The following is an 8203-nucleotide window of genomic DNA, read 5'->3' on the forward strand; positions in this document are numbered from 1 at the left end:
CTTTTGGTCAAAGTAAAACAAAGTTTATTAAAGATTTGTCATATTTGATGAGGTTTAGGGGTGCTGGGGACCCCAAAATATTGACACGCTGGGTCCTGCTCAAATGAATTAGACTCAAGTCTTCTTAAACCAAAGAAAAATAACAGTTTACTAAAGATTCAAAATACTGGGTTGACTCTTAAGGAGCCTAAGCAGTTGTAACACTTGTATTCACAAGCAGGTGAGACAGAATCTCAGCAACTAGGTGGTGCAGTGGATAGAGCACCAGTGCAGGAGTCAGGAGGACCTGAGTTCAAATCTTACCCCAGACATGTGACACTCACTAACTGTGTGACCTTGGGCAAGTCATTTAACCTCAATTGCCTCATCCTGGGTCATCTCCAGTCATCCTGAGGTCACTGGATTCAGATGGCTCTGGAGGAAAAGTGAGGCTGGTGACCTTCATAGCCTTCCCTCACTCAAAACAAACTCAAGTGCAAGTCATGTCATTATTTCTGTAATGGAATGGTCTTTTTCAGTAACAAAGGATGAACACACACATGCACATACACACATGGATATGATCTCAGCTACACAGAGTCTGAGCTGGACTGAATTTGAGTGCCTTCATGGAGGCAAGATGGAACTTAAATGCAGAAAAAGACTATAGGAGGGCTCTGGGGATGGTCTGATAGTATAGAGTGATGGGAGGAAGAGTTTAGGGAAGGTCTTGAGAAGTCCAAGGAGGGGATGACTGTTCAAGGGTTAGAAACAGCTGGAAGCAATCAGGAAATATCAGACAATGGAGGGATTGAGTTGGAAGCAAGTGGGGCAATCCAGAGGTCTAGAGAGGGGCATTATGGGAATGACCAGTACCCTGGGGTGAATACAGATACAAGATCTTCTAGGGAAGATCTTGATGGGAGTGGTCAGCACCCTAGGGAATGGGGTTTTGATGATATCAAGGGTGGGGAGTGCAACAAAGACCTGAGCACAGTGATCATGAAAAGACCATGGGCTTCCTGACATTGCTGGAACAAATGGGAAGAATAGATATGAGTAAGAAAGACCAGATTTAGTGGAAAGATTCAAGGGGAGCTTAAGGAGGCTCCCAGAGTCTGAACCCCATCAATATTGAGTTGAGTCTTAAGAAGCCTAAATATTTGTGACACTTGTATTGGTGAGCAGGTAGAAACTCAGACAGAATAAGAGCTGGATTGAAACAGAGTGGCTTATGGAGGAGAGATGGAATTTACATACAGAAAGACTGCTGGATGGATCTGGAGGTGATCTAGTAGTCTGGGAGGAGGGGTCTAAGGAGGATCTTGATGGGACAGGGGTAACTAGTGATGTAATCAAGAGTGGGAAACAGCTGGAGGCAACTGAGGTATCAGAGAATGCAGTGCTTAGGTGGGAAGTAATCAAGGATAGGAATCAGCCAGAAGCAATCTGGAGGCAACAGACAATGGAGGGCCAGGATAGGTTAAAGGTAACAGATTAAGTGGGAAAATTCAAGGGGAATTCAAAGAGGTTCCCAGAGTCTGTACCCCATCATGAGCAACAAAAATAAATTATATATGTGTGTGTGTGTGTATGTATATGGGTATGTATATAAACGTACACATCTATATATGTTGGGGTTCTTGGGTGCATGTGCTTGGGCCCCAATTCTAAAATCACATTTCTCTTTAAAAATCACATTTCTCCCTAGCCTTAAAACACTATCCCAGACAGTTTCTCCTCAGCCCAAAGACACAGCCTGCACTAGCAGTAACCGTTATCTCCCTTCCTGCTATAGTAGCCAGCTGCACCTATACAACTCATCAGTTTGAGCCAACTGCATACTAACCCAACTGGTTGTGCACTGGGTCAGTCATAACAACATTTACTACTCACTGATCAATCATATGTATCCTAGACTTAGACATACATGTACCCCCTTACATTTATCTTGTCTAACAAGACATTGAAGAGAGCAACCTGGTATTTCTGAGCCAACTGACTGCTAGATGAGTTAGTGATGTTTCAGGCCTAAAGTCACACTTCCAGTTAGTGCCCTCTTGGGCTATTTCCCAATGAATTTTGGGTGAAATACCTGTGCAATATATATCAAAAGGGCATATTCCTTTAGGAACTGACTACTCCTTAACCACTTCCTAATCCCACCCCAAAACACCTAGTTAGCATATTTGAAAAATGTTCCCTATAAGATATCCTACACAGACTATCCCTATACCACTTTAAGGATGCAGGTTCCCTAAGCACCCTTGCCCACTGAAAAGCATAATAAATCTTTACCTTGACTTCAACAATGCTTGAGTCCCTGAATTCTCCAGATGATCTGTCCCTGGTACCCTGGGTTTTGTGGGGGTCTCACACCCTATTTCCAGCCCTCATTATATATGTGTGTATATGTATATGCATATATATGTATATATGTATTGTACATGTGTATGTATGCAGTAAATGTGTATGCACATGTGTGTTTGTGTATACACATGTATACACATGTATACGTGCGTGCATACATTTGTGTATACGAAACATGATGGAAAAAAAAACTTGGAGAAAGGATCAACAACTTGGCAGAAGTGGTACAACCGAGTAACAAACTCTCTAAGAATCAGAGTAGATAAAATAGAATTGAATGACTCCAAGAGATAAGAATTCTTAAAACAAATTATAAAAAGGGAAAAAAGAAGAAAATGTAAGATTTCATATAAAAATAGATCAAAGAAAGATCACTTAAGAATTATATTTTTATCTGAAATCTATAAACAAAATGAAGATGATTTTTTTTCATAAAAACTCTCATTATTACAGAAGATAGAAGGAGTATATATGGATGGAGGGCACAGGTGCGAGTTAAATATGAAGGGATGATATCCTTAAAAAAAGAAATTAAGGTGTGAGAAAGAAGAATTCACTGGGAGAAAGGAAAAAGGAGAGGTAGGATAGGTTAAATTCTCTCACATAAAAGAGCCATGAAAATGTTTTTACAATGGAGGGGATGATGGGTGATATGGGGGCTGTGGGAGGGAAGAGTGAACCTTATTCTCACCAGAATTGGCTCAAAGAGGGAATAACATACACACTTAGCTACTTATAGAAATTCATCTTCTCTACAGATTATTAGAAGAAAGGGTGTAAGAGAAGGAGTTGGGGCAATAGAAGGAAGAGCAGATTGTGGGAAGCAGGAACCAGAAGCAAAACATTTTTGAAGAGGGATGGGGTGAAAAGAGAGAGAGCATGGAATAAATGGTGGGAATTTGGGTGGAGGGAAATATAGTTAGCAGTAGTGACTGTGAAAAAATGAAGTTTCTCTGATAAAGGCCTCATTTCTCAAACCTACAGAGAACTCAGTCAAATTTGCAAAAATAAGAGCCATTCCCAAATTGAAAAATGATCAAAAGATATGAAGTTTTGAGATGAAGTAATCAAAGTTATTTATAACCACATTAAAAATGTTTTAAATCATTGTTTATTGGAGAAATGCAAATTAAAATAGTTCTGATGTACAACTTCATATGGATTAAATTGGCTAATTAGGACAGAAAAGGCAAATGACAAATGTTGGAGGGGATGTGGAAAAATGAGACATTAATGCACTGTTGGTGTAGTTGTGAAATGATTCACCCACTTTTTTAGGATCTCATCTTTATTAAAATCCTGTACTGTTACATATTCAGTGGGGGATATTAAAGCAATAGGAGAGGCAGGCACAGTTAAACATATATTAGAGATAGTACTAATTCTATATCAAAGAGGGAAAGAGCGAATAAGGGGAACGAGATGTTGGAATTAGAAATAATAAGTTTAAAGATATTAAAAGTGTTTAATTTAATTTAATTTCACAACTGATTAAAACTTCCATGATTTAAGCAAATCTACATGTGGTAATGTAAGTCAGGCACTACAAATGCAGGCTTCTGGGAAAACTTTCCAGTGTAGTTTCTGGAAGACACGTCTAATCAATTCAGAACAATCCATTCCCCTCTTCTGATACATGTATCCAAGTCAATGTCATAGAAACAGGGCCAAGTTGGGAGATCAGGCATTGTACTCATCATCCCTACCAAAGGGTACAAGAAGCCAGCACCAACACTGGCCCAGATATCATGGACTGGCAGAACAAAACCTGTGGGCACACCTTTCTTCTCTGGGTCATGAGATAAGGACAGATGTGTTTTAGCCATTCAGGTTTCCAAATCCCTGCTTTGTGTAGACTGACTTTATGCTGAACTTCTGGCAATAATTCAATGTCATCAGCCACACAGATTTTCTGTGCAATTATCCTGATCTTCTCTACAACAGGGAGCTACATGTCATAGAGGAACTGGAAGTGATTTCGTGCCTGGGAGGCACTGTGAAAGCCCTGAACAAGGGCAGCAGCTCCCTTCTCCCCTTCTGCCCAATGAGTGAACTTCATAGTATTGAAGGCTCCAGCCTCCTTAGCCAGACGGACAACCAACTTCACTTCTGCTTCAGTATCAGTCTGGAATGCATTGACAGCCATGACTATTGGAATACCAAATAGCCTGGCATCTTGTATTTGTTTGCCCAAGTCGCAAAAGCCTTTTTCCAACAACTCCAGGTTCTCTTCTGTGTAATCCTTTGGTACAGGTATTCCAGCAGTGACTGTTGGGCCTCCTCCATGCATTTTGAGAGCGCTAATGGTGGTAACAATTACCACGACAAGAGAACGGAGACCAAAATATCAGCACTTGATGTTAAAAAAAAAAAAAAAACAAACTTTTCCATTCCAGTGTCCGCTCCAAATCCTACTTCAGTCACTACAAATCCTTCAGGGCCAAAAAGTTTTAGTGCGATCCTGTTGGCTATGATCGAAGAGTTTCCGTGTGCAGTATTGGCAAGTGGTTCAGCATAAACAAACACTGGGGTCCCCTCTAGTGTCTACATGAGATTGAGCTTGACTGCATCCTTCATCAGCATTGTCAAAGCACCACTCACTCCCAAGTCTTCAGTACTGATTGCTTCTCCTTTCTTACTACTTGCCACAACCATCTTGCCCAATCTCTCTCTCATATATTCTAGACTACTGGTAAGCACCAAAACTGCCATAGTTTCACTAGCCACAGAGATGTTAAATTGAGTCATTTGTGTGTCCTTTCTCAGTTGATGATTGACCAATTGTGATTTTCCTCAAGAATTTGTCATTGGTATCTAACACTCTTTGCCAAGTTGTGGTTTCTGGATCGTTATCCAATCTCACAAATCTATTTATTTCTTCATCTGTTACGGTGGCAGTGTCATCTTTCTCAATTCCTAGTCTCTTCAGCCTATGAACTTGAATATCTGAGAACTTCATCACTTCACTGACTGAAGGCACCAAATGATTAAAGAGAGCCTTGTATGTCTGCATCAGTTCAGGAATATGCAGGCATCAATAGCAGCAGTAACCAAATTGGCTGCTGATTCACCCATTCTTTTGAGAAATTTGAAACTATGCCCAAAGGGCTATAAAACCATGCGTACCCTTTGACCTAGAAATACCACTACTAGGTCTGCATCCAAGAAAGATTAAAAAAAGGTTTCGTTTGTAGCAGTGAATGAGAGCTATTCTCAGTAATGCAATAATCCAAGATAACTCTGAAGAACTTATGATGAAAAATGCTATGCATTCCCAGAGAAAGAACCGATGGTATCTGAATACAGATTGAAGCATACTTTTGAAACATTATTTGTCTTGATTGCTTTATGATCTATATCTTCTTTCATAGCATGACTAATATAGAAATATATTTTTCATGACTACCGCTCTATAACCTATATTGAAATCCTTGCCTTCTCAATGAGAGGAATGAGAAGTATGGAAGGCAAAGCATATGGAACTCAAAGTTTTAAAAATGAATGTTGTAAACTGTTTTGGCATGTAATTAGGGGGATAATAAAATACTGATACATTTTTGAAAAAATATTTATTAGCCATAATAGTTATTTGATGATTAAGAATGTAATGCCTATGATATGTTTTAGACTGTAATATTCTTTTTTGGTTCTGACCTTGCATTTTAAATTGCAGTTTGTGTGACATAAAACTTAACAAAGATGAAGGTAAAAATAAAAATCAATGGATTAAAATGAGTGTTTTCATACATGTTTAGTTCAACATAAGTCCATTTTGATTCAATACTGTCAAGTCCAAAAAGGTATGAAATGAACATTTTTACAGATACAATCTCTCTTACCATTTTCTTGAGAAGCTTAAAGCTATAGCCACAAAGAGGTCTGAAAAACTCAGAAATCACCTCATCCAAGAATGATTTACTATTTTTGTCAAATAGTGGGAGATGTAATAGCAACGGTTACCAGTACAAATTCATTTGCAAAACACTACTACAACTTTTCAAGGATTTAATGGTTATCTATCTATCTATCTACCTACCTACCTACCTACCTATCTATTTATCTATCTATCTATCTATCTATCTATCTATCTATCTATCTATCTATCTATCTAATAGGAATAAATAAAAATATTCAGAAGGTAACATAAATCAAAATGCTATCACTAAATTATATATATACATAATAAATAATATATTACATGTATTACATATACACAGTATGTAAATATGTGTACAGGGTATTGGTGCCATATATATATGAATATATAGTATATACACTCTAAATGTATTTATATAGAGTAAGTACATGCATACTCACAGTATATGTTTAGTGTCTATATGCATCTATATTTCTCAAAAAGTTCATTTTTTATGGAACTATTTTTCATTGTAAACTTCATGAAAATTTAAATATGAAAACATTAATGAAACAAAAAAACCTTAATGCATAGCCCATAAAACAATTCTTACATCAGCTATTCCATAAATGCGTATTTTTTCTACATTTAAAATTCATCAGTCTTACTTTATCTCAGGAGATAATAAGTCTAGAAATCTTGGCTGAAGTAGGGTTACAAAGGAATAACTTTAATTTTAGAGTATTTTATCTTCATAGTGACAGGAAGCAGTCAGATTGTATTAATTTAGTGACAGAGTCCACACTATGTTTTAGGAATATCACTTTGGCAATTATAAGAAGAATGAATCAGAGAGGGAAGATATAAGTCAGGGAGACATATTAGGAGACTATTGCAATTGTCAAGTGAAGTACAGACAAAAGATGAAGCTCTGAACCAAGGTCATAGCTAAGTGAGTAGAGGGAAGGGGATAGACATGAGAAGTATTATGCAAGTAGGATCAAGATTTGGCAACTGATTGGATATGAAGGGAGAGAAGGAGGAGAGAGTAAGTCATTGAAGACTTGAGAATAGCATTGGGGCTGTGGACATTTGTAATGAAAAAATGATGGTGCCCTCAGTGGAAAAATGCACGTTTGAAAGGAGGTGGGTTTTGAAGAAAGATAATAGCTCCATTTTGAAAGTACTGAATTTGAGATGTCTGTGTTATCCAGTTTAAAATTTTTAATAGGTTATTTTAGGACATCTTTTCAGGACCTCAGGTTTATAACCTTGGTTCCATCCTTGACTCCTCATTATATCTTACCCCTCATGTTAATACTGTTTTCAAGGCCTGTGAATTTTACATTTGTAATGTTTCTAATATATGTCCTCTTCTCTCCACTGACCCTGCCACCATCATGTTGCATATCTTCATCATCTCATTTCTGAGCTATTTCAATAGCCTACTTATATAACTGTTTGGCCCAAGTCTCTTCTTATGGCAATTCATTCTCTTACCTATCAAATTGATCTTCCTATTACACAGGTCTTACTATGCCACCCTTCCTTACTTAATATACTCCCTATCACCTGAAGGATCAATTATAAAAACTTCTTTTTGACATCAAATCCCTTCATAATCTGCCCCTTTCCCCCCTTTATCTTTCTAGTATTCTTAAATGTTGTATTCCATGAAGGGTGTGATTCAGGGTCATCAGTCTTCTTGCATTAGGAATCACCTAGTCCATATTTACTTTTTTTTTTTTTTTTGAACAAGGGTTGAGCTTTATTTCAGGGTCTGGGTTACAAGTGCAGGGTGGTCTTCCTTAGGAGGAAGAGGGGGAGATTTCCTAAGGAGGCTAAGATTAAGGGATTGGAAGTAGAAGTACAAGCGGGGAGAGAGAGGGAGGGGAGAGAGGAAAGAAAAGAAGCGGAGCTTACTGTCCTCTTTGGCTCCACACGTGCTAAGAGAGCTTTCCGGCTTCCTCAATCCTACTTAACCTTCAGTCACACAGT

At 38.1% G+C, this 8203-nt stretch overlaps 1 pseudogene; it reads right to left on the bottom strand.

Moving 5' to 3' along the window:
• Nucleotides 1-3955: 3955 nt before the first annotated feature.
• LOC140507737 (C-1-tetrahydrofolate synthase, cytoplasmic-like) lies at nucleotides 3956-5424 on the bottom strand (annotated as a pseudogene).
• Nucleotides 5425-8203: the final 2779 nt, after the last annotated feature.

Source organism: Notamacropus eugenii, chromosome 5 (assembly GCF_028372415.1).
Source record: "Notamacropus eugenii isolate mMacEug1 chromosome 5, mMacEug1.pri_v2, whole genome shotgun sequence".
In the NCBI taxonomy this organism is placed as follows: domain Eukaryota; kingdom Metazoa; phylum Chordata; class Mammalia; order Diprotodontia; family Macropodidae; genus Notamacropus; species Notamacropus eugenii.